Here is a 25,938-nt window from a genome sequence, read left to right on the forward strand (position 1 = left end):
AGAAATCAAAAATACACTTGCAGCAAATATCAGCAGACCAGAAGAGGCAGAGCAGAGGATTAGTGATGTGGAAGACAGTACATCGTAAATCAAACAGATAGTAGAATTGGTCGACAAAAAGATAGAAAAAACCCAGCTAGGACTTAGGGACCTGAATGATAACGCAAAACACTCAAACATACGTATTATAGGCATTCCAGAAGGAGAAGAGAAGGGAAAGGGGTGAGAAGGACAGTTGCAGGAAGTAATGGCTGAAAACTTCCCAAATCTACTGAAAGAGACAGATGTACATATTGAAGAAGCACAGCACACCCCTCTTGTCATAAACCCCAACAGGCCCACCCCAAGACATATACTCGTCAAATTATCCAACGCTCAAGACAAAGAGGAAATTCTAAAAGCAGCAAGAGAAAAGAAAACCATCACATATAAGGGAAGCTCCATAAGATTAAGTGCTGATTTCTCATCTGAAACCATGGAGGCAAGAAGGCAGTGGTATGATATAGTCAAGGTACTAAAGGAAAAAAATTTGCAACCAAGAATACTCTATCCAGCTAAACTAGCATTCAAATATGATGGAGAGTTCAAAATATTCGCAGATAAACAGAAACTGAAAGAGTATGCCAACAAGAAACCTCCCCTTCAAGAAATTCTAAAGGAAGTTCTGCAGGAAGAAAGGAAAAAACAGGACAGGCAGAGTTGGAGGAGAGTGTAAGAGCAACAAAAAAGACAAAAAGAGAAGAAAAAAAAAAAAGGAAACAAAATATGACAAACACAAGTCCAATCAAAATATGGCTAACACAAATAATTCCTTGAAAGTAATAATACTGAATGACAACGGATTAAACTCACCTATCAAAAGATTCAGACTGGGACAATGGATAAGGAAATATGACCCATCTATATGCTGTCTACAAGAGACACATCTTACACCCAGAGACTCATGGAGGTTGAAAGTGAATGGCTGGAAAACAATCATACAAGCAAACAATAACCAAAAAAAGGCAGGAGTAGCTGTATTAATATCAGACAAAATAGACTTTAAATGTGAAACAATTGTGAGACACAAAGAAGGATACTACATTTTAGTGAAAGAGACAATCGGTCAAGAAGATCGAACAATCATAAATATTTATGCTCCTAACAAGGGCGCCTCTATATACGTGAGGCAAACACTGGAAAATCTAAGTGAAAGAATAGATGCATCTACAATTATAGTGGGGGATTTTAATACACCACTATCAACCATTGACAGAACATCTCAAAAGAGAATCACTAAAGAAACAAACATTTGAACAGTATATTAGAGGAGCTGGATCTAATAGACATATATAGATCATTACACCCAAACACAGCAGGATATACATTTTTCTCAAGCGCACATGGATCATTCTCCAAGATAGACCATATGCTAGGCCACAAAGAAAGGCTTAATGAATTCAGAAAGATCGAAATCATACGAAACAATATCTCTGCCCACAGTGGAGTGAGGCTGGAAATTTGCAAGGGACAGAGGCCCAGATTTCGCACCACGATTTGGAAATTAAACACCACACTCTTAGAAAAAGAGTGGGTGAAAGAGGAAATCTCAAAAGAAATCAACGACTATCTTGAAAGAAATAATGATAACACAACATACCAAAATTTATGGAATGAAGCAAAAGCAGTACTGGGAGGGAAATTTATAGCCATAAATTCATATATCAAAAAAGAAGAAAGAGCAAAAACTGAAGAACTAACTGCACATTTGAAGGAATTAGAAAAAAACAACAAAGTAATCCAACGGGAAGAAGAAGGAAGGAATACAAAGATAAGAGCAGAACTAAATGAAATAGAAAATAAGAAAGCACTTGAAAAGATAAACAAGACCAAGAGCTGGTTTTTTGAGAAGATCAACAAAATTGACAAACCTTTAGCGAGACTAACAAAGAAAAAAAGAGAGAAGATGCAAATACACAAAATAAGAAATGAGAAAGGTGATATCACCACGGACCCACAGAAATAAAGACTATCATAAGAGGATACTTTGAAAAACTATATTCCAACAAAAATGACAATTCAGAGGAAATGGACTAATTCCTAGAAACACATAAGCAGCCCATATTGATGAAAGAAGAAATTGATGATCTTAACAAACCAATCACAAGTAAAGAGATAGAATCAGTCATTAAAAACCTCCCAACTAAGAAGAGCCCAGGGCCAGACGGCTTCACAGGTGAATTCTACAAAACATTCCGGAAAGAACTAACACCAATCCTGCTGAAACTCTTCCAAAAAATCGAAACAGAAGGGACATTGCCTAACTCCTTCTATGATGCCAACATTACCCTAGTACCAAAGTCAAACAAAGACGCCACAAGAAAGGAAAATTACAGACCAATTTCTCTCATGAACCTAGACGCAAAAATACTTACCAAATACTTGCTAATCGTATTCAACAACACATTAAATGAATTATACACCACGACCAAGTGGGATTTATTCCAGGTATGCAAGGATGGTTCAACATAAGAAAATCAATCAATGTAATACACCATATAAACAGATTGAAGAAAAAAAATCACATGATTATATCTATAGATGCAGAAAAAGCATTTCACAAAATACAGCAGCCTTTCTTGATAAAAACACTCCAAAAATCAAATGTTTAGGAATAAATTTAACTAAAGATGTAAAAAACTTTTACACTGAGAACTATACAAGACTGTTCAAGGAAATCAAAGAAGACCTAAATAAATGGAAGAATATTCCTTGTTCATGGATAGGAAGACTAAATATTATTAAGATGTCGATTCTACCAAAACTGATCTACACATTCAATGCAATCCCAATAAAAATCAACACAGCCTTCTTTAAGGAACTGGAAAAACTAACTATGAAATTTATTTGGAAAGGAAAGAGGCCCCGAATAGCCAAAGACATATTGAAAAAGAAAAACAAAATTGGAGGAATCACACTGCCTGACTTCAAAACATACTACAAAGCTACAGTAGTGAAAACAGCATGGTATTGGCATAAGGAGAGACACACAGACCAATGGAATCGAATTGAAAGTTCTGATATAGAACCTCATATATATAGCCATATGATATTTGATAAAGCCACCAAACCCTCTCAACTGGGAGAGAATGGCCTATTCAACAAATGGTGCCTGGAGAACTGGATATCCATATGTAGAAGAATGAAAGAGGATTACCATCTCACACCTTATACAAAGATCAACTCAAGATGGATCAAAGACTAAATATAAGAGCCAAGACCATAAAGACCTTGGAAAGCAGTGTAGGGAAACATCTACAGGACCTTATAATAGGAAATGGCTTCATGACTATCACACCAAAAGCACGAGCAGCAAAAGAACAAATAGATAAATGGGACTTCCTCAAAATTAAAGCCTTCTGCTCCTCAAAGGAGTTTGTCAAGAAAGTAAAAAGGGAACCCACACAATGGGAGAAAATATTTGGCAACCATATATCTGATAAGAGACTTATAACTTGCATATATAAAGAACTCATATATCTTGAAAATAAAAAGATAAACAACCCATTTAAAAAATGGGAAAAAGATTTAAACAAACACTTCTCCAAAGAAGAAATACAAATGGCCAAAAAGCACATGAAAAAATGCTCCAAATCTCTAGCTATCAGGGAAATGCAAATCAAAACTACAATGAGATACCATCTTACTCCCATAAGATTGGCAGCTATGAAAAAAACAGAAGAATACAAATGCTGGAGAGGATGTGAAGAAAGGGGAACACTCATCCACTGCTGGTGGGAATGCAGAAGGATCCAACCATTCTGGAGGACAGTTTGGCCGTTTCTCAAAAAACGAACCATAGATTTGCCATATGACCCAGCAATACCACTGCTGGGTATATACCCAGCAGAACTGAAAACAAGGACACAAACCGGTATATGTACACCAATGTTTATAGCAGCATTGTTCGCTATCGCCAAAAGTTGGAATCAACCCAAATGCCCATCAACAGATGAGTGGATCAATAAAATGTGGTATATACATACAATGGAATACTACTAGGCTGTAAGAACAAATACACTACAAACACACGTGATAACATGGATGAATCTTGAGAACCTTATGTTGAGTGAAGCAACCCACGCATTGAAGGACAAATACTACATGACCTCAATGATATGAAATAAGCAAGCTGCCTCAGAGAGCTAGAGACTGGAAGATAGGCTTACAGGAAATCGGTGGGTGGAGGAAGGATGTGAGCCGACTTCTGCAGGGTTGGAATCTATGATGAGCTGGCGGTAAGTATGAGCACAAAGAAGAGATAAAATGGGGGCAAGGGGTTGCCTTTGGGTGGGGCTTTGCGGGTTTGAGGGGGGATGGGGATGGGCGGATGGGTAATATTGCCCAAAAACTTGGGGGGAGGGAGGGGCAACATACGAACATAGGAGAATGTCAGGTGTTGGTTGAGAGTAAAATGCTGAGAAAATTGTATCAAAATATAATTAGGAGGGTTACCTCTTTAGGATGCTCGGCGGGGATGGTCTGACGCGGGATGGACTCCTGGGGAATGTCTGAATGCTCATTTTGCCAGGGTGGGTTGTACCATTGGGTAAAGACCCAAGTAGTGAGAGTTGGGTTGGACCCACATCCTGGGGAGGTCTAATGCCATCAAATAGAGGGAACTGTATCTCTCAAGAGGAAGGGTGGCTCCCAGGACATTAGGGCAATTGAGCAAGTCAGGCCCTGAACACTGTTGCAAGTATCTCTGGACATGGCTCCTCGGGAAATGGAGATTGGCTGTCACTGTGGGCCCCAAGGGGAGGGGAAAATGGATGTTGAATGGATGGAACCAAGGTAAATGTGGGGGCAAGAGAGGAGTTTCGCGAGAGTACACGAGGATGGATATAAAACATGTAATATTACACCAAAAACATATAGGGGACGACAGACTAATAATGTAAACCATAATGTAAAACATAGGATAACTAAAAATTTAGAAAACTGTATATCCTAAAGTATGGACCACAATGTAAGCACAGATGTCACCTTGTTTGAAAGCTATTGTCTCAGAGTCTGTACATCAGTTTAAGTAAATATGATATGAATAAGTTATAAGATTATCGCTGTGGAAGGGAAAAGGTTTTATGGTGGGTGTGTGGGAGTACTGTATATTGTATATATGAATTACTGTGATCTAAGGCTCTTGTGAAGAGAAGCTCAATAATTAGGAAAAAAGAAAAGAAAAAGATAGGATGTAGAATTTTTCCAAATTAATACGTATTCTAGATCTAACCTTTAAACTCATCGCTATATTCCATTTTACTAGTAAGGGAATCTGATATTATATTGGGCTTCACTTTTCAGGAAGTTTTGGATCACAGAGTGGTTCAACAATGGCGGTGGAGGAATACTGGTATGGGATGTTATGGACAGGCAATATATAGTTGACAGGGAGTTATACAGGGCATATGTCCAGGGTGCATGGTAATGTTTGGATATACTCATAGTGGCAACAATTAAAAACAACAGCTGGGGGGATACTGGGTTCCTGGCTGGGGGTGCTTTGTCGTGGTCCCTAGGGGAGCAGCGGCAGTCCCCCAGGTGCAACGGTAAGGACCAGGAAGGAATGAGGGTCCAACCGTGAGCCCCTGATACTAATGACTATGCTTGTGAGCCTATATGCCTGAAATAAGAACAAGGCCTAGAGCAGCACTGTGCCTGGGAGTTTCCTCCTGACAGCCTTCATGTTACTGAAATGTGGCCAGTCTTGAAGCCAAACTCAGCATGTAGATGCAGTGCATTCCCCCCAGCGTGGGACATTACACCCGGGGATGAGCCTCCCTGGCACCGAGGGATCACTACCAAATACCAGCTGATGATGCAACTAGAAAATGACCTTGAATTACAGTTTCAATGTGGACCAGCAGAATATCCCTGTTTACATATAATAACAGGAGTTTAAAATGCTTTTTGACCTAAGGTAAGGGGGAAATGGAAAGGAGAAATGAGTTTATATGGCTATGAGTCTCTAAAAAAGAGTCTTGAGGTTGTCAGAAGGATTGCCCTTATGCACACCTGAGCAGAGTCTCAGAGACAGATAAAGTAGATACAACCCCAGGTATTGATTCTTTTGAGGGCTAATGAGACCCACGGGTTCTATGGTCATGGCAGATGGGGTTCACTGCCATGTCAGTTGGCCCTTCTTTGGAGCTGGTGTTTCTACGTGATGGAACTGGGCTCAGATGGGATCTCTTCACAAGTCTTTCATGCTACTTTACGGGAATTGTAGTTGGTGCTGGGGTTTAAGATCTATCTAGGGGATTTGAATCTCTGGACTGACAATATGATAGCCACGCCCTGAACCTCAACAGACTTCAACTCCTACACTCTGATTTATTGGACTTACCCCACTCAGCTAACATGGAGTTGAAGAAGGTCAACCACCACACCATGGAGCCTAGAGTGCCTACAACTGAAAGCAGGAGGATTGCATACAGTATCCATGTGGAATTTAAGCCCCCTCTTGACATAGAAGTGCAATGGACACAACCAATCCAAGGTCCACAGAGAAAATGTGGCATTGGTGTGGGAAAAGTGGCCATGGTGGCTGCTGGGTGTGGGGGATGGGAGGAAGAGATGAGATGTGGAGGCATTTTCGGGACTTGGAGTTGTCCTGGGTGGTGCTTCAGGGACAATTACGGGACATTGTAGATTCCCCCAGGGCCCACTGGATGGAACGTGGGAGAGTATGGGCTATGATGTGGACCATTGACCATGAGGTGCAGCAATGCCCAGAGATGTACTTACCAAATGCAATGGATGTGTCATGATGATGGGAGAGAGTGTTGCTGTGGGGGGAGTGGGGAGTGGGGGCGGTGGGGTTGAATGGGACTTCATATTTTTTGAATGTAATACTTTTTTAAAAATGAATTAAAAAAAAAAGAAATGTGATTGCAATGAAAGTAACTTTTGTATTACTCCTCTTGCCTATAATTCATCTGATATAGAATGGGGGAAAATTAAGAATCATTGCTACGCCATAAAAGTAATCTCTCTAGAAATGATAATTACAAAGGAAAATATTAGAAATGTCTCGAAATCAAATTTATGTAGCCAATGATCAGGATATTTTCTCAGATATTATTTCACATATTACAAAATTTCACCCAGTTAATTGGTGGAAATTGCAGCATTTCCTGTCAGCTTTAGGAATAGGGCTAATCCTATTTGTTCTGTTGCTCCTGATTCTTGCCTGTGCCGGACAGTGCTGTCAAAGAAAATTGCAAAGCATAACAGCCGTGGGACATGCGAATAATCTGGTGCTAGCAAAAGCACTTCAATAATTTCCCCACGTTGAAGAGCTTGGCCGATATTCAAGACGGGTAAGACTCTCAGAGGAGGGCAACCTAAGGCAGGCACGGTCACCTCAACTAAAACAAAAAGGGGGAGATGTTGGATACTGAGGTACAGTGGCTTCTCAAGGAGAGATGTGCTGTCTCCATGCTAGTGCTGTCTCCATGGCTATGCTTGCAACCTAAGGAATGCAGTAATTAAGAGTTGCCAGTGAATGGGATGAAGCTGTTAAAGGCTGAAAGACAAGATGAGCTCATACCTTTTGTAGTGAATAGAACACTTAGACGTTGTACCTTGAGATAAGATTTTTTAAAATTCCTTAGACTATGGGTAATGCTGATAGTTAATACGTGCTGCTGTTTGATGACACGTAGGCTATGTGTTTATGCTTATTGGCACGTAGGCTATGTCTGCCTGCTTCTTGGCATGTACACTGGGGTATATAAAGAGCCCCTTGTCAACAATTAAAAACCACAGCAGGGTGGGTACTGGGTTCCTGGCCAGTGGTGCTCTGTCGTGGTCCCTAGGGGAGCAGCAACAGTCTCCCAGGTACAGTGGCGGGGACCGGGAGGGAGTGAGGGTTCAACAGTGAGCCCCTGATGCTAATGACTATGCTTGTGAGCTGATAAACCTAAAATAAGAACAAGGCCTAGAGCAACATTGTGCCTGGGAATTTCCTCCTGTCAGCCTTCATGTTACTCAAATGTGGCCAGTCTCGAAGCCAAACTCAGCATGTAAATGCAATGCCTTCCCCCCAGCGTGGGACATGACACCCGGGGATGAGCCTCCCTGGCAACGAGGGACCACTATCAACTACCAACTGATGATGCAACTGGAAAATGACCTTATACGGAAGGTTCAATGCGGATCAGCAGAATATCCACGTCTACATAAAATACCATGACTTTAAAATGCTGTTTGACCTAAAGTAAGGGGGAAATGAAAAGGAGAAATGAGTTTATATGGCTACGAGTTTCTAAAAAAGAGTCTGGAGGCTGGCAGAAGGATTGCCCTCATGCACAACTGAGCAGAGTCAGAGAGACAGATAAAACAGATACAACCCCCAGATATTGGTTCCTTTGAGGGCTAAAGAGACCCATGGGAGTTATGGTCATGGCCGATGGGGTTAACTACCAGGGCAGATGGCCCCTCTTTGGAAATGGTGTTTATGTGTGATGAATCTGGACTCAGATGGGATCTCCCTTCATAAGACTTTCATGCTAATGTGCTGGAGGTGCAGTTAATGTTGGGGTTTAAGATATATTTAGGGGATTTGAATCTCTGGACTGACAATGTGATAGCCAGGTCCTGAGCCTCAACAGACTCCAGCACCTACAATCTGATCTATTGGACTTACCACACTCAGCTAAGATGGAGTTGAAGAAGGACAACCACCACACCATGGAGCCTAGAGTGATTACAACTGAAAGTGGGAGGATTGCATCCAGCATCCATGTGGAATCTGAGCCTCCTCTTGACATAGAGGTGCAATGGACACAACCAATCCAATGTCCACATAGAAGAGGTGGCATTGGATTGGGAAAAGTGGACATGGTGGACGATGGGTATGGGGAAAGGCAGGAAGAGATGAGAGGTGGAGGCGTCTTTGGGACATGGAGCTGCCCTGGATGGTGCTTCAGAGGTAATCACCGGACATTGTAAATCCTCACAGGGCCCACTGGATGGAATGGAGGAGAGTATGGGCCATGATGTGAACCATTGTCTATGAGGTGCAGAGGTGCCCAAAGATGTACTTACCAAATCCAATGGATGTGTCATGATGATGGGAACGAGTGTTGTTGGGGGGGGAGAGGGGGGGTGGGGGGTGGGGTTGAATGGGACCTCACATATATATTTTTAATGTAATATTATTACAAAGTCAATAAAAATAAAATAAAATAAAATAAAAATTAAAAAAATAGATACCTTTTAAAAAATAAATAAATAAATAAAGAGCCCCTTGTAAACTATAAATTTGTCTAAGGAGTCATTACTCGCAGACCCCCTGATCCCAGCTCTCTCGTTCTTTCTCTTTGCTTCCTTCTCCCTTTTCTCTTTCATTCCCAATACCCTTCGGGTCCAAATCTCCAACACTCGTGGTGCCTTTTTACGTGCCCCTCTCTCCCCTGTTTTCCTGTAGTTAGCGCGACGGCGTCTTTCGATGGGACTCGATGCGGCAAGAACCCTCCAGGGAGTGGCAGCCATGCCACGCACTGCCCGTTGCCCCCACCAGGAGGCTCCTGGTGCCTGGCTGTCCTGCTTTGGTGAGGCTGAGTCCGGCCACACGGCGACAGCCAGCGATTTCCGTGGAAAGTTAGACCCTTCCTTTGCAACTAGCGAGGACCCGTGGGTGCAATGCTGCCGTCAGTTCCCGTCAGGCGTTCTCCTCCTGGTCCAGCCTCCGATACTGGCCTGGGTCTATTATTTCAGCAGTTTTGCAAAATGCTAAGTGTGGCTGCGGTAGGGCAGCCCTTTGAGGACCCCACCTCCTGAGTGGGCCCTGGCAGCCCCCTCCTCGAATATGGGCCGGACCTACCCAGCGACTTGCTCCTAGCTGAGAACACGCCGATGCGATGAGATGCCGCTTGCAAGGTTAGCCTCAGCACGTGCTGGCTTCCACGGCCTCGTCCTTGCTGCTCTCCACCCGCTCCCTCTGCTAGAGCGAGATGCCCTGCTGGAGCCGCCCACGGAGATGACCACGTGGAAGGAACCGAGGGCGGCCTCCAGCCCGCAGCCCTGGAGGAACTGAGGCCCTCCGTCCCCCAGCACATGCAGTTCTGAGTCCTGCCAGTTATGCAGCGAGCCTGGAAGTGGGTCCTCCCAGCTGAGCCCTGGAGCCACGGCGAGTAGCCTTGGGACAGACCTTGAGACTGAGGAGCCAGCACTAGGCATGCTTGATCCCTGAGATAATAAACATGGGCTGTGTTAACTACTGAGTTTTGGGGTCATTTGTTACGCAGCCATCTATAACCAGTACACTGATTTTGCCATTCCTTCTGCGTTCCTCAGCTGGCCCTTCTTTGGTGAGACAAGCTTTCCTTCATCCACGGGGACTCCTTGGTGTGACAGTTAAGTTCACATGTCGACTTGGCCAGGTGACAGTGTCCAGTTGTTTGGTCAAGCAAGCGCCGGCCTGTAGGCATGGATTGCATCTATGGTTGATGACATCTACAGTCAACAGAGGAGGCGGCCTTCAGCAAGGAGAGACTCTTGTCCAGCCAACTGGAGCCCTCCAGGGAGAAGCGAGGATTCAGCCTGTCAGGCAAGGACTTCCATCTCCAGACAGACAGACGGCTTCTCCTGGGGAATCCACGTCACTGCCATCGAGCTGCCACCTTGCAGCCTGCCCTGTGGCACTCAGACTTGTCAATCCCCACAGTCACATGAGCCAGTTCCTACCACGGATCTCTTAACATCCACACGTATGTATCCTGTTGATTCTGTCTCTCTGGGGAATCCTCAATAACAGACTTGGGGACCTGAGAGATTCTAAATTTTATTTCTTCTTAGTCCATTTTCTTCATTTATATTTTCGATCAACTTTTTCACCTCTTCAAGGTTTTGATTCTGGGGCCCATAGCATCCTTCTCACTTCCTATTTTGAAACAGTAGAATCATGGGAAGTTGAAACAAATGTACAAGGAGGTCCAGGCACCTTTGCGCTGCCCCCCAGCGTGGACTTCTTGCACGGCGCGGTACAGTCAACCCTGGGAAGTCAACCTGGTGCTCTCCCCGGAGCTGTCAGATCTCACACGCTCCACGCGCTCACACGTATGTGCGTGTGTGCAATTGATCACCCGCGCCGCTTCGTGGAACCAAGGTTCGGACCCGTCCCACCACAGGGCTCCCCCTGCCACCCCCTCCCCGAAACCCATTGCCTCTGACAACCACGAATCTGTTCTCTGTCGCTTCAAGGAGGTTCTCGAAGTGGAATGTGCAGTCTGCGCCTTCTGAGTGAGCCTGTCCTCCTCTGGCATGTCCCCGGGGTGAGCCGCCATGGGAGACACTCACGTGGCAGGGACCCAGGGCAGCCGCCCGCTGGCAGCCCAATTCCCAGTTGTGCACATGTCCCCTCCCCTCCCCTTTGGTGGCTGGGTCATCCTCCACGGCACAGGTGGACCAGCTCTTCTTGCCCCACTTCTTTTTCTTTGCCCCACTTCTTACACCGTTCACCCAGCGGAGGGCACACAGGTTGTCTCCAGTTTGGGGGCTCCCGGAGATAAAGCTGCCATGAACACCCACGTGCAGGTTCATAGGTGGATGTAAATCTTCATTTCAAGGAATGCCATTGCCGAGCCGATGGAAGCATAATGCCTAGTTCTAGAAGAAATGGCCAAGTTGCTCACTCCTGACCCTAGTCTCTTACTATTGTGTTAACCAACTGCTGCACAGGTTGTGGGGCACACCCCACTTTCCTTTCCTAGCATTGATTTGGTTTTTGTTTCTTTTTTTTTTATTTTAAGATTTATTTATTTCTCCTCCCCTTTCCCCGCCCCCCCCCCCCTTGTCTGCTCTCTGTGTCCATTCGCTATGTTCTTCTGTGTCCACGTGCATTCTCATCAGGCGGCACTGGGGAGCTGTGTCTCTTTTTGTTGCATCATCTTGCTGTGTCAGCTCTCCATGTGTGCGGTGCCACTCCTGGGCTGGATGCGCTTTTTTCACATGGGCTGGCACTCCTTGCGCATAGCAGCACTGCGCTTGGGCCAGCTCACCACACAAACCAGGAGGCCCTGGGTATCAAACCCTTGGACCCCTCTATGGTAGGCAGCCGCTCTATCTGTTGAGCCACATCCACTTCCCTGGGTTTTGTTTCTTGATCCAGTTCTCCAGACCTTATTAACTGTATTAATCTTTCCCAGGAAGCAGCCTCTGCCATAGACCTCCTCTGCTGTATGTCACCCCCTCCCATCTTGCCATTTTCTGATCTTATCTTTATCATCTCCTGCCCTGGACATTATTTGAGTTTATTCTATTGTACTCACCCTGGCATCTTTGCCCAGAGGCTCAGCTCGCTGACATTCAGCCTTCCACCTCACGTAAGCTCAATTTTGCTGCATCCCACAAGTTTTCCATGTAGCCTTCTTTGGTCTATTAGATTAAGTTTAGAACAATGCTTTAAACGAGCTTGTAGTTACTGATTTCTACCTTCTCTGCTGTGATAACACTGATTCTCCGAAGTCTGTCAAGGCTATCTCATGCCCTGATATGTGATCTTTTTAAAATGACCTCTCCTTCATGTGCTTTGAATGAGCATACACTGCTGGGCGCAGAGGTGTACAGTGTCTGTTAGGTTGAGCTTGTTAATGTGGGGTTCAAGTCTAACCTAGAACATGCTGGTGTTTGTATCTTCAGACCTCTCGTCGCTGAGAACCAATCTCCACGGATGGCCTCAAGCTCTAGTTCAATGTTTGCTTCGGATATCTTGGTGCTACGTTACTAGCACATGTCCGTTTGGAACTGGAACAGCTTCCTGTTGAATGGAGCCTTCTATCACCTTCTAGCGAGCTGTTTGGTCTCCAGTAATGCTTTTTTCCCAAAGGTCCGTTGGACGCAATGTCAGTGTCAACTTGTTTGGGTCAATGTTCTCCTGGAGTCGCTTATTCCGCCCGTAGAGGCTCAACTTCGAGGTGGTCTTCGTTGTGGGTGGAATATGCTTGTAACAGCATATTACTGGAAGTTTTTTCCCAAATCTAGTCTGTGTCTTTTAATTTATCATCCTTTCAAAAGAAATTTTAAAATATTTTATCCAGTATCTTGAGGGCAAGGTTCCTTGGGATAGCTGGTCCACCTTACCACACCTTCCAAACCTCGGTTGAGGCTGTGGATATTTGGGGTTCCTGGAGACCCAGTATAAGTTTCCTTTAAATCTATGTATGTATGCATACACACATATATTTTATTTTGGAAGAGTTTTAGCTGTAGAGAAAAGTTGTGACGATCATACCTAGAGCCCCAAGTACTCCCCTGAGTACTCCTTACCCCGCACCCCCTACTGTTAGCTCATCATTATTATAGTGACTTTGTCACAGCCAATTCTTACCAAAGTCCTTATTTACACAGACTGCGTGCATCCGGGACACCACACTGCGCGGTCGTCACGGCTCCCGTAGCTCCCCTTGGCTGTGACGGTTTCTCAGACTCGCCCTGCCTTTGATGGCCGTGGTGGTTTGGGGCGAGCCGGCAGGTCGTTTGTCGGTGCCCCTCTCCTGGGACTCGTCTCCTGATAGACGACGGGTGAGGGGGCCGCGGGAGGAGACGGAGGCCAGGCTGCGCTCTCAGCCCGATGTAGGCCTTCCCGGTCCCTCACCTGCCGGCTAGGGAAGGTGAGCCCAGGTGTAGCCAGGTGGCTCGTCCTGCCACAACAGCCCCCCTCCACAGGTAAGGGGCACAATGCAGGGGTTCCGCCAGTCGATGAGGCTGCCCCTGTAAACGCGCGCTCTGAAAGTTGCGCGCGTCTCCCTGGTGTGGGACACAGACCTGCCGGCCTGCGCTCATTTGGTCAATCCCTAAGGGCCAGGCAGGCCGGTCCACCGCGAGTGCCCCTGGACCTGCCCCCTGAGGCAGCTGTGCCTGGCTGGGCTCTGCGCCGTGGCGTCCTGGGCGCCTGCGGGAACCCCGGCAGCTGCCCGGGCCGAGGGCTGGGCTCCCGCGGCCCCCACGGGTGTTGGCGCTGCCGTCCCCTGCGGTGTGGGCCGTCGGCGCAGCCCTGGCCGGTCACAGACGCCAGCCATGCGTGCTTTTCTAGGAGCCACGGGACAGGCAGAGAGATTCATTTCAGCAACACGTTTCATTTACCCCAGTACACCATTACCACTTCCACACGCAATCCATATAGAAAATTAACGGTACAGAAATCAAAGAGCAACATGAACGGGCCCACGTCCCGCGCCCACGGGTTGGAAGAGAACAGGGTGGAAACACCATCTCCCCAGATGTCCTGGCTTAAACCAGTCCTATCCAAGTTCGTGTAAGACAAAGGAGTAGATTCTGAAACCTGTGTGGAAAGCAAAGGAACTACAATAGCTAAAAACAATTTCTTTTGAAAAAGGAGAAGCTGGGTAAGGGGCATTCAGGAGAGTATTCGCAGCTCAAGTATGGTCTTCACAATTTATCTCTACAGCTAAAACCGTTCTGAAATAAAATGTGCGTGTGTGTGTATGTATAAATATTTAAAAGAAAGTTGACCGGTCTCCAGGGGCCCCCACTCTTCCTTGAGCTGAGATTGGGTACGTGGCAATCAAGAGAGTGTGGCTGGCAGAGGAAGACTAGAGAACAACGGAACAGGACAGACAGCCCAGAAATAGCCCGCAGCAGAAGCGCCAGCTGGTTTTCGTCAAAGGCGCCCATAGGAATTCAGCGGCGGAAGGGGACTTTTCAACAGATGGCGCTGGAACGACTGTCTAGCACGGCGGGGCGGGGAAACCTCGACTAAACCTCATACCTTGTAGAAAAATTAACCCAAAATCGGTCACAGACCTGACTGCAAAATGTATAACTGTACAGCTTTGGGAAGAAAACCTCGGGGAGGTCCTCAGAGCCTCGGGCTTGCTGGAGCCCCCAGGCGATCTGCAAATGGAAAAAATGGGTAGACTGGACTTCGTCAAAAGCAGAAACTTTTGCTCTGTGAAGACTATGTGACGAGGATGAGAAGACAAGCCGTGGGCTTGGAGAATACATAAAGAACTCTCAAAATGCACCAGGAAAAGAAACGAACAAGCCGATTTGGCAAACGGTCACAAGACAGGACAAGGCGCTTTCCTGACGAGGGCAGGCAGATGGACGAAGCCCCTGCAAAGGTGGTGGAGCACGGCTGACCGTTAAGGAGATGACAACTAAGCCACGACGAGCCAGCGCTGCCGCCCACCAGAACGGCTGAAATGCCCACGTGACCGCAGCCGAGGCCAGGCGGCCGTTCAGCCGCACGGGGAGCCGCAGGTCTCTCGCCTGTGGCTGGAGGTGCTGGAGGATGGCGCAGCCGCTCTGGAAAACGGTTTGGCAGTTTCTTAAAAAACTGAATAAATGACCAAACGACCCAGCAATCACGCTGCTGGGTATTTAGACAGAGAAAAGAAACTTTATGTCTGCGTGAAAACCTGGACGCGGATATTGACAGCAGCTGTATTTGTAAAAGCAAAAACTACAACCAACCAAGTGGGACTCTGAGGAAGGGTCTCGACGAATCCCCAGGAGGGCCCTGCCGGCCTAATTAGAGGTGGGAATTCTCCCTCTGGCTGCCGACATCCTCCCCTCTCCTTTTAAGGCCCATTGCTCACCTGACTGGACGAGGCATCTCTCTGCCGAAGGCCACGTCCCCGGTTGATTGTAGATGGCGTCAGCCATGGATGCACCAACGAGACGTCCTCTCAGCAACAAGTGGACAGGTGAACTTTCCATCACTGCCTCGCCAGGTGAACGGTCAAACAGACTGGCGTGTCAGCACCATGGGACACCCCTCAGCAATGAGAAGGAAAGAGCTTGTCACGCACACGGCAGCGTGGGTGGCCGCGAGGATGTTACGAGTGAAAAAAGACAATCTCCAAAAAATCTCAAGGCCCCCCACTGCACAATTCCTTCTAACTTACACTCCCATGTGGTAAGAGTTTAGAGGTGGTGTCAGTCAGCCAAAGGGGTGTGATGCAAAATACCAGAACTCTGTTGGCTTTCGTAAAGGTTCGTTATTGGCATAGAAGCTTACAGACACCAGGCCGCAAAGCACAAGCTACTGCCCTCACCAAAGTCTGCTGCCACATGTTGGAGCAAGACGGCTGCTGACGCCTGCCAGGGCTCACTTTCCCTCTTCCTCTGAAGGTTCTGTGGTCCCAGCTTCTTCCAACATCAGCTGGAGGCTGGGGCAAGGGTCATCTCTCTCCCAGGGCTCGTCCCTCTCCAGGCTCAGCTGCTCTGCTCTCTCCCATGTGTTTGCTTCGCAGGCTCCAGTTCAAAACTCCAATTAATCCGTGTGCCTTGTCATTTTCTCTGCGGGTCCCTGCCTCTCTGTGGGCGGGGACTCAGCATCCTACTGACAGGCCCAGTCGAAGTCCTAATCGCTATCTAATCAAGTAAAAGTGAACCCCCTGAATTCAGCACAATCTAAGGGTAACGCTTGCCCAGAGGAGCAGACCCGTTCACAAACGTGATCGGTATTTCATCTGGGAACTCATCAATAACAGCAAACGGCCACAGAGGTGGAGGGCAGGGGGAGGGGGTGTACAAGGCGCAGCGCCAGCCGCGGCCCGTCACCTGCCACAGGCCACCGGGGATCTAAGGGCGTGGGCCCGGGCCGGCCCGCCTGCCCTCAGGAGCCCCGCTCCCGGTCGTGGTCGCTGTTCCTGCGGCGGGAGCCGGCTGGGGAGCAGGGCGCTCTGCGGGGGGTCTCCTCACCCACCGGGTGTGGACTCGTCTGTGACTCCACCTGTTAAGATCAGGTCCATCCGAACCAGGGCAGGCCTTGGAAAGGGAAGTCGGAGACCAAGGACACCACCCTGCGCCGGGGCAGGCGCCGAGGAGCCCTGCGGGTGGCAGTGAGGAAGCACGGCCGGTGGAGACCTGTCGGGGGGCCCTTACCTCTCCACTGGGCCCGCCCCTCGGGAGCACCAAGCGTCCCGTCAAGATCAAGGCCAAATCCGCCAGCTGAGGACGCCGACCCTGAGCCACCTGAGCCAGCCACGGGCTCCAGGATTTCTGGCAAGAGCACCCAATGAGATCCCCGCTCCAGGCTCTGGATCACCCCCACCCTCCCCTTCCCTGGCCTGATCCTTGTGACGGACCCTGGAACTCACAGGAATTTGGGGGGGGGTGCTGGGGCTGGGGAAGGAGCGCTGGCTTCCTTCAGCAAGGCCTTCTGTGCCCTGCACTGGGGCAGGCAGCAGTCCTGCAGCTCGCCCGGCAAGCGGAGGGTCCGCTCTGGCGGCCAGGGATGCGGGGAGCTGGGGTTCCCCACGGCGCCCGTGTGTCCCCATCCCAGCTGCAGTGCCCCACCCCTCATTTTCAGGTTAGAGAGGAGGCACGGTGCAGCTTCTACACCCAGATGCAAACGGTGAGCTTGTCCCGGCTCCTCGGCTCTGCGGGCACGTGAGCGAGAGGGCCCCCGCGCAGCGGGCTTTGGGCCCCTGGTTTCGGGGCCCCTGGGCTGATAACGGGGGGCGAGGAGGCCCCTCTCCTCTTCTCCAAGCTGCTCGCTGCCATGGGAAGCATGCAAGGTACCTAGGCCAGGGCACCTCATGTCCCCACTCAGCCTACCACGGGGTCAACTCAGCCCCCCGGGGCTCCCCCCAGGGCCCCCTAAGTGCTGGGGTGACCTTGTGACCCATTGAAACCTGGCCGGGCTGAGCAGCGACACCCAGGATCCCCGCCAGGGTGGGCACGACATGGGCCTCCCCCTGCCCCGCTCCCGCAGGACGCCCGCCCCGACGGCCTGGAGGCAGAGGCCGCCGTCCAGCCCCTCCCCAGGGCCCCGCTCACGGTGGGGTGGGGGTCCGCCCCGCTCCTCCGCCCCAGCTCCATCCTCCCCTCCCATGGAGAAGACAGAAGGAAGAAGAGGGTGGGCTCAGCTCAGAATACCAGGGATTCCAGAAGGTGGACAAGGAGAACAGGAGAAAGCAGAGGGCATCCGTGCTGCCATTCGTGGAAAGTTCCAGCACCGAAGGACGTGGGTCCGCGCTGAGGCCCGTGGCGGGCGTTGCCGGAGCTCGCAGGACACGGCTCTGGAGGAGGGAGGTCGCAGGCAGGACGGGCTTTGGGGCAGTCACACCTCTCCCCGGCAGCGGCGGTGGCGGTGGCGGGAGGTTCCGGAGGCTGACGATGTCGAGAGGCCGCTCTCGGCCCCCAGCCCCCGGCCCCCGGCCCCCAAAGTCGGGGGGCAACGGTCCCTGAGGGGTCCCTCCCACCTCCTGCCTCAAGAAGCCGCTGGAGGACACGCTTAGCACAGCAGAGGGATGCGCGGGTCTGGGGGACAGGATGCCCCCTGGAGAAGGACCCCAGGGTCCCTGAGAGGCAGCTGATGGGGGTCTCAGAATCGTGGCCCACAGTGAAACAGAGGACGAGGTGAGGGTGCCCACTGCCCCCCAGGCCCCAGCAAGCCTGGCCCAGGTCACCTGGCACCTACCTGCGGGGGCCTCCCCTCCCCTCCTGCCCCCTCCCCCTCCCCCCCAGGCACCCACTGCAGAGTCGGCCCAGCCACCCCCACCCACAGCCGGCTGGACCTCCCGCCCCACCCCGAGCACTGGGGACCGCCGCGGTGCTCCCGGCAGCAGAGAGCCAAGCCAGCTCCTCTCTTGCGCCTCTCAGCCCCCAGCTGAGGGGAGCCACGGGCTTCCCCAGGGCACCATTGCACCCCCCAAGTCCCCAGTGGGGGCTGGTCCTGGGGTGAATGTGTCCCCCCAAAGATCTGTTCACGCCTGCCCCCAGCCCCCATAGGAGGAGGGTCTTGGCAAGCAAGATGGGGTTCACTGGATGAGGCCAGGCCCTCCATGCAATGTCGGGGGGCCTAAGATCAGGGTCCCTAGACCCACACAGAGAAGGCCAAGCGACAAGCCGAGGGAGGGCAAGGGCGCAGTGGACCCCAGAAGCCGCCCGGCGCCTCCGGAAGGGACACCCTGCGACGGCTCGCCTCTGCGCTTCTCCAGAACAGGGAGCCCCAAAACGGCTGCAGAGTTGAGGTCCCCATGGGAGGCCACCCCAAAACCAAGACAGCACTCCCTGAGCTCTCGGATCTCTGCCAGGCGAGTCTGGTCCCCGAGCCCCGAGCCGCGGCCGTGTGTCCCCCTCCCCCAGCGGGGTCTCGCTTAGGGACCCCGCGCTGGCAGGCCGCGGGGCGCGAGGACACTGGCATGTTCTGCCTTTGAGCCGGGGACGGGGGCGCGGGTTTTGGCCGCATCCCCCTCCGACCTGCACGCGCATGTCGTACAAGCCCGCCCCAACCCACGAGACGTCCTGGGAGTTGAAAAGCGAGAGCAGCAGCGGGGACCGCCGCGCACTCTGCCGGCCTCAGGCCCCGGGCTCCAGGGATCCGGCTTGGCGGGGTCTCCACTCCGGGACCCCAACCAGCCCAGCCTGCCTGGCGTGGTCCTGACGGCCAAGCACTGGGCCAAAGTGTTTCACGTGTGCTGGCTCCCTCCCTGCCCGTCGGCGCCCCGGATGCTGTCGCTCCCCATCTCACATGTAAGGAAACTGAGGCACGGTGCTTGGCACGGTGGGGCAGGCCGCACCACCAGGATGGGCAGCTTGCTCCTCTGCTCTGCCATCCTCCCAGCTTCCCCAGGGAGGAGGGGGCAGCCTCAGGAGGACAGGAGGCCACACACACTGTGAAGTGCCCGATGCTGGTTCCTTGTGAATGGCAGCCCCTTGGGGCAAGGCCCCCAGGGAGCAGATCCCCTTCCTGTATGGGAATGAGGCAGATCCCCTCCAGACGGTGCCCTGGGCGGCCCCTCAAATCCACCCCGAGAGCCCCTCCAGCATAGGCACCTCCCGCTGTCAGAGCTGGGGCTTCACTCCTCGGGCGACAGGGGCGGGGGTGCTTCCTGTCCCCTCGGCCCACGGGGACAGAAAGCTGAAAAACGAGGGACAGCCAGAGAGGGGAGGCCCGAGACCACAGCCCCTGAGGCGGGCGGCCCAGCCAGGCCCAGAAGGAGCGGGGAGGCCCCAGGCACGGCCAGGCGGGGGGCTCCAGTCAGGCCGAGGCTGTGGGGCCCCTCAGCCTCCCGCGGCACCGGGAGCCCCCACGGCTGGAGAGCCGGCGCGGGCTCCTCATCAAGTGCTCCCGGGCCCCTTACCCCAGACACTGCTGGGAGTGACGACAGGAGCACCAGCCCTGGGGTCCCCCGACACCCTGAGGACGAGGGCCTTGGGTGGCAGGGCCGGGAAGGCCCCGGGGACGCAGGCTCTCGGTGCAGGCCCCTCCTGCCCCAGAAGGGCCCCCCCAGGCGGTCGCAGGACCCCTGCCCGCTGCTGGGTCCGTCCACTCCGGCCCCAGCAGCCGGGGCTCCACACTCCGGCCAGGCCGGGCTGGAGACGCGGGGCGAGGCTGGAAGGCCCCCGCGGGGCTGATTGGAAGCAGGCGCTGGGGGTCCTGCCAGCTGGCGCCTGCCCGCCTCTGCCCCTGGCACCGAGGCTCCCCCGAGCGGGTGGGGGTCCCTCCCCTTCCCGCCTCCCTTCCCCCATCCCCGTGGGGGGGCTGTCCCAGCTTGCCCTGCGGTTAGGCCTAGTCCCGCACCCAATTCGGCGCTGGGCCCCCCGTCAGTCCTCCCACCTCCCCCAGAGACCTCAAGCCCCGCCCAGGGCAGGCAGGGGAGGGGGGGCCGCAGATGAGTGGATGCAGTGCTGTGGCGGGGCTGGGGGGTCAGGGGGCAGGTGGGGAGTGGGGAGAGAATTAGGAGCAGGTGGGGAGGGACAGGGGGTCAGGGGAGGGGTGGGAAGGGGGTGGGGCAGGGGAGGGGTGGGGAGGGGGCTAGGAGCAGGTGGGGGGAGGGGTAGGAGGAGGTGGGGTGGGGAGGGGGCGGGCACCACCCGGGCACCGAATGGCAAGGGGGTGAGGGGCTTGCGCGTGTGCGCGGGTGTGCGCGGGTGTGCAGCTGCGTGCCTTGCGTGCTCTGCCGGGGGAAGCGCGCCAAGCCGAGGCGACCCTCCAGAGGCCTGGGGGAGGGGAGCCCAATGTCCGGGGCTCAGGCAGCAGCTGGGTGTGGCCAATTCCCGCCGTGGGTGGGCCCACGCCGGCCAGGGCTGCACAGGGACCGCGCTGGGGGGTCGAGGCTCGAGGGTGGGCGGTGGGAGGAGGGGCGGGGTGGGGGGCGGGGAGGCCGCCCAGCTCTGCCGCCAGTGGGCCTGTGAGCCTGCGGCCCTTGCAGGGCCCGACTCCGCCAGGCTCTGCCCCTCCTCGCCCGCACCCCCGCTGGGGCCCCCTCGTCGGCACCCCAGGCTGTACCCCAGGCTGCTCCTCGGGGGGGAGACTCCTGGGGCCCAACAGGGGTCGTGGGGGCCTCTGCAGGACTCAGGGCCCGTCGGTTCCGGCTGCCGGGTAGGGGCGGCTTTGGGCGGCAGAATGGAGGGGTGTGCGGGGGTCCCGTCGCCGTCCTGCCACCGGGGGGTGTGGGGTCTGGAGTCCCAGGAGGAGGGGCCAGGGCACAGGGTCCTCACCCAGGTGGCAATGGGGGCTGTGGGCTCGGGAAGCGGGAAGAAGGCGGCGGGGGGGGGGGGCGGGGAGCCGCGGGGGGCGCAGAGCAAAGGCGGGGCCGGGTGGCCTGTGCCACTGTGGGCAGGACTCGGCCTTGGGGGTCCCGGGGTCCTGGAGCCTTGTGGGGGGCTGGGAGAGGCGGGGCTGGCGTGGTGGTGTGGCGGTGTGGCGTGCGGACGTGTGTGCGGCATGTGTGCGTGCGCGTGCACCGCTGTGGCATGTGCGTGCACGTGGCTGTGTGTGCGCCTGCGTCCCGTGGCGTCATTTAGCGAGAAGGAACCCACCGTGGATGGGGACAGTGGCCGTGGCCTCGGAGGGGCAGGCCCCGCGGGGCCCTCTGCGGTGAGCTGGACAACATCCCCCCGGGCTGTGCGTCCACCCCGAGCCCAGGATGGGGCCTTTTCTGTGCAGGCGTCGCCCAATCACGGCGAGAAGAGGAGAGGATGGACACACAGACAGGCCACCGCCCTGTGCAGAAGCCCGTGCCCAGTGCGCCTGGTGCCCCCAAAGCTGACACAACAGGAGGGGACTCCCTCCCGCCTCCGGGAGCGGCCGGCCCTGCCCGCACCCCAATCTCGGGGCTCTGGCCTGCAGGGCCAGGACAGAATCCGTTTCTTTCGCTCTAGACCCCGGTTTGCGGTGCTCTGCAGCAGCAGCCTTCCCCCTCTCTCAGGTTTCTTTGGGGGAACCCCATCCATCTCCCTCCTTCAGCCCCTCTGACCCCGCCTCCCGGCACCCACGGACCCAGGCCTGGCCGTGCGGAGGCCGCCTGAGGCTTGGGCAGGAGTACCGGGTCTGGGGAGCCGCCTCCCTGCGTAGCTGGCCCCGCGTGGAATGGAGCTGGGAGCCACGGCCGGGACCACACGGGAGGGTCCCACCTGGGGCCAGCCCCGCCGCGCCTGGCGTCGGCCGCAGCTCGGACCAAGGGCAGGATGCGCCCAGGGCGGCAGCGCCTTCGTCTTGCGGCCCCGCGTGCTCGGGGAAACAGGAGGCCAGCTCGGCTGCTGCGGGAGCGGGCGGCGCAGGATGCGGGACCAGGACAAAGACTGGCGGCCTCGGACCATGGGGCAAGGGATTTGCACCAGGGGAGCGGCCAGGGCGGACGGGCGAACAGGGTGGGTGCCATGGCAGAGGCTCTCGTTAGTGATTGAACCGTGTCCCCGGAAAGGCCGTGTTCGGGTCCAGCCCCCCCCGGCCCGGGAATGTCAACAGATGGTCTCAGTTTGCCGAGCTGCTGCAACAAACACCACAGAGTGGGCCGCCCACGCTGCGAGCCTTTCTTTCCTCACGGTTTGGAAGGTGGGAAGGCGCAAGTCAAGGGTCAGCAAGGCTGTGCCTTCCCAGGCTCGGTGGCGCCCTGGCCATGTGGCCGTCCCTCTGGCTTCTGGCTTCTGTCTGGCTGTGCCCACGGTGCTCTCTTTATAAGGCCTCCAGCCACGGGGACTGAGGCCACGCCGTGGCTAACAGCCACACCTTCCCGGGCCCCACTCACGGGCGAAGGTAAGTGGAGCGCGGAGGAAGATTTGCGGGGGGCGTGACTCGATCCCCGCCAGGCTCTCCGAGGCCATTGCTATTTAAGCCGGGGCCACCTGGGCGAGGGTGCACCCTAAGCCCGTTCAACCGTGTCCTTACCGGAACAGGAAGTCTGGACGCAGACAAAGTGACAGACACGGGGTGGCCGGGGGACGAGGCAGACACTGCGCCAGGCCACCGCACCCCAGGGAGCCCCCAGGCCGCAGCCACCCGGCTCCTCACCGCCAGGCTGTGCCCTCTGCATCTAGACCCGGGCGCGGCCGGGCCCCCTCCTCTTCTGGGCACTCGGGACCATGCCAACCCCTGCCGCCCACGCGGCAGCGCCACCCCAGCAGCAGGGGCCACACCGCACCCAGGCCTGGCCCTGCCAGCTCCTCCACGGGCCACGACCTCCCGTCCCCCCCACCGTGACGCTGAGGCCCCGCCTTCTCGCCGGCGCTCCCCCGAGCACAGCTCCCGGAAAAGCGAGAGTTAACTGGATCTCACCCCCCCCCCCCAACAAGAGGGCAGCTGCCGGGGGCTCTCAGGCAGCGGGGGGGGGGGACAGGCCTGGCCCTCGGGCTGACCCACATGTCTTCTCAGCCTGCCCCGGGACCGGCGGGACCTTGTCCCACGAGGTCTGGTGACACCGCAGCTCCTGCAGCACAGGGGCTTTCCAGGCCTGCGGAGTTCCCTGCTTGCCGGCCGGCCTCCCTTCTGTTTCACTTTCGCTGCTTTTGCAAAGCGGGCAATCTTCCTCGAGCTCATTCCCTTCCGGTAATGCCTCGCAGGACGGAGCCAAGAGCTCCTGCTTCGGACAGGACCACTGTACCGCAACAGGACCTGGCCCCGGGACCCCGGGACCCTGTTTGGAAACAGGCCCCCTGGAGATGGTGTCGCCCGTTGAGGGGTGGGCTCGTTTCTGCACAGCCCCCGGGGAGGCCCCAGTGAAATGAGGCCAGAAGGAATGGGGGGCCTTCGCCTGCACGGCACAGGGGCCCCAAGACAGCTGGCGGCAGCCAGGACCCGGGCGGCGGGCGAGGAGAGACAGCCGCGCGACGGGGGATGCTGGGACGCCCCAGATCCGCACCCCTGGCCCTGCCGTCTCCTCGGTGTGCACTCCCCGCCCCCAAACCCGTGAGACATCGCTCTGTTGCCACGCCAGCCCATCGCGGTTTTATCCCAGCGGCCCTGGCGACCTCAGACACAAACCACAAACTGGCGTCCATGGCGTACGGGTCGGCCAAAGGCTGACGACGCAGAGGGCCGAGTGTGCTGGCTCTAGTAAAGGGTGTGCATCTGGGGTAAAGGTTACAATTTCAAGGCCGTGAGAAGTCCAAGGCAAGGCACTTAAGAGGTGCCTGCTCGCCCAAGTCGGCCACCACGTGAGCTGTGGCCATGGGCGCGCGGTGTGGGGCCGCCGCTCTCGCTGCGGACCACGGTGGGCAGGAGCTGCCGGCCCGGCAGAGCGTTCGGACAGCTCTGTGAAGGCTCAGGGAGGCCCCGGCTTGGAGTTTCATCCTGCCAGATGCAGCAGTCGCCCTAAGTCCTCAAGAAGTGGGACCCCTAAGTCAGAGCCAAGGGCCTGCCACCACACCCAGGGCCCACCCGGATGGCTGGGTTCCGAGGGCCCAGAGGCCCTGGCCTTGGCCCCATCCCCACCCGTGGACAGGGCCAGTGGAGGGGCTATCAGGTTTTGCCCGTCCAAACTTGTAAATTCCCCGAGGAAATGAGCCCATCCAGATTTCAGAGAGCATTTCCAGATTGGGTAAACTCAACACAAGTGAACTTGTCCGAGCAGAACAAGGGGTGGGCTGTAGTGACCCTGCACGCACCATCCCGACCAGGACGGCTTCCTGGGGGCCCCCAAAAGGCAAGTCCAGTCCTAGCCCAGGCCTTGTGGACGAGGCCTTACTTGGAAACAGGGTTTTTGCGGAAGTGGTTAGTTAGCTGAGGCTGGACCAGGGCTGGCAGCCTTACAGGAAGAGGAAATCTCACACAGGGATGGGCAGGGGGAGAGGGCATGTGGGGACGCAGGCCAAGGGACAGCACGCTGTCCGGGCACCTCCTGAGGAGGCCAGGAGGGGCCCTCCCCAGAGCCTGCCCCACTTTGACGGCGAACGTCCAGCTCGCGAGAGAATGAATGCTGCTCGAACCCGCCAGCTTGCGGAGCTCTGCCACGGCAGCCGAGGACCTGAGACAGGACAGGCTGCAGCCAGCTGCTGATGGCAAGGGACCTGCCCCCACCAAGTTTTCTCCCCTCCCTGGGGGCAGCCAGTGTCCGCTGGGCAAGGACGCAAAAGGCCAGCTCAGGAAGCGGATGTGGCTCGAGTGATAGAGCTTCCACCTACCATATGGATGGACGCGGGTTCAATCCCTGGGGCCTCCTGGTGAAAAGGAAGGGAAAGCGTGCCTGCGCGGTGAGCCAGTGCCTGCGCGGTGAGCCAGTGCCTGCGCGGTGAGCAGAGTGTCCACAGGGCAAGCCGAGTGTCCACGGGGCGAGCTGAGTGCCCGTGTTGGTGAACCAGTATCCACTCAAGTGAGTCACGCAGCAAGATGATGATGCAACCGAAGTGAGACATGGGGAGAGAAGGTGAAGCAGAAACCAGGAACTGAGGTGGCACAATTGACAGGGAATCTGTCTCCACATCAGAGGTCCCCAGGATCGAATACCAGTGAATCCTAGAGGAGAAAAAAAGAGAAGTGAAAGAGAGAACTAGATACAGAAGATCACACCGCGAATGGACGCAGACAGCAGGGCGGGGAGGGGTGGGGGACAAGAAGGGGGGATAAATAAATAAGTCTTTAGGGAAATAAAAAAGGCCAGCTCTGTCCCTGCGGACGCTGGAGAGCCAGCTCGGCTCCAGAAGCGCCCACGGACCTGCGAAGGCCACGCTGTGACCAGCACCGGCGGCCTCTTCCTCTGC

General features: G+C 54.5%; 1 long non-coding RNA gene across 11 annotated transcripts in view; it reads right to left on the minus strand.

Moving 5' to 3' along the window:
• Positions 1-25,738, minus strand: part of LOC131279953 (uncharacterized) — a 165,215-nt gene extending 139,477 nt beyond the window's left edge. For all 11 annotated transcript variants that reach the window (XR_011649830.1, XR_011649837.1, XR_011649828.1 and 8 more), the window contains exons 1-2: positions 25,363-25,738; positions 15,606-15,784 (exon numbers count right to left, since the gene is read on the minus strand). This is a non-coding gene — a long non-coding RNA (uncharacterized lncRNA). The remainder of the gene's footprint in view (positions 1-15,605; positions 15,785-25,362) is intronic.
• Between the last annotated feature and the right edge of the window lie 200 nt (positions 25,739-25,938).

Source organism: Dasypus novemcinctus, chromosome 10 (genome assembly GCF_030445035.2).
Source record: "Dasypus novemcinctus isolate mDasNov1 chromosome 10, mDasNov1.1.hap2, whole genome shotgun sequence".
NCBI lineage: Eukaryota > Metazoa > Chordata > Mammalia > Cingulata > Dasypodidae > Dasypus > Dasypus novemcinctus.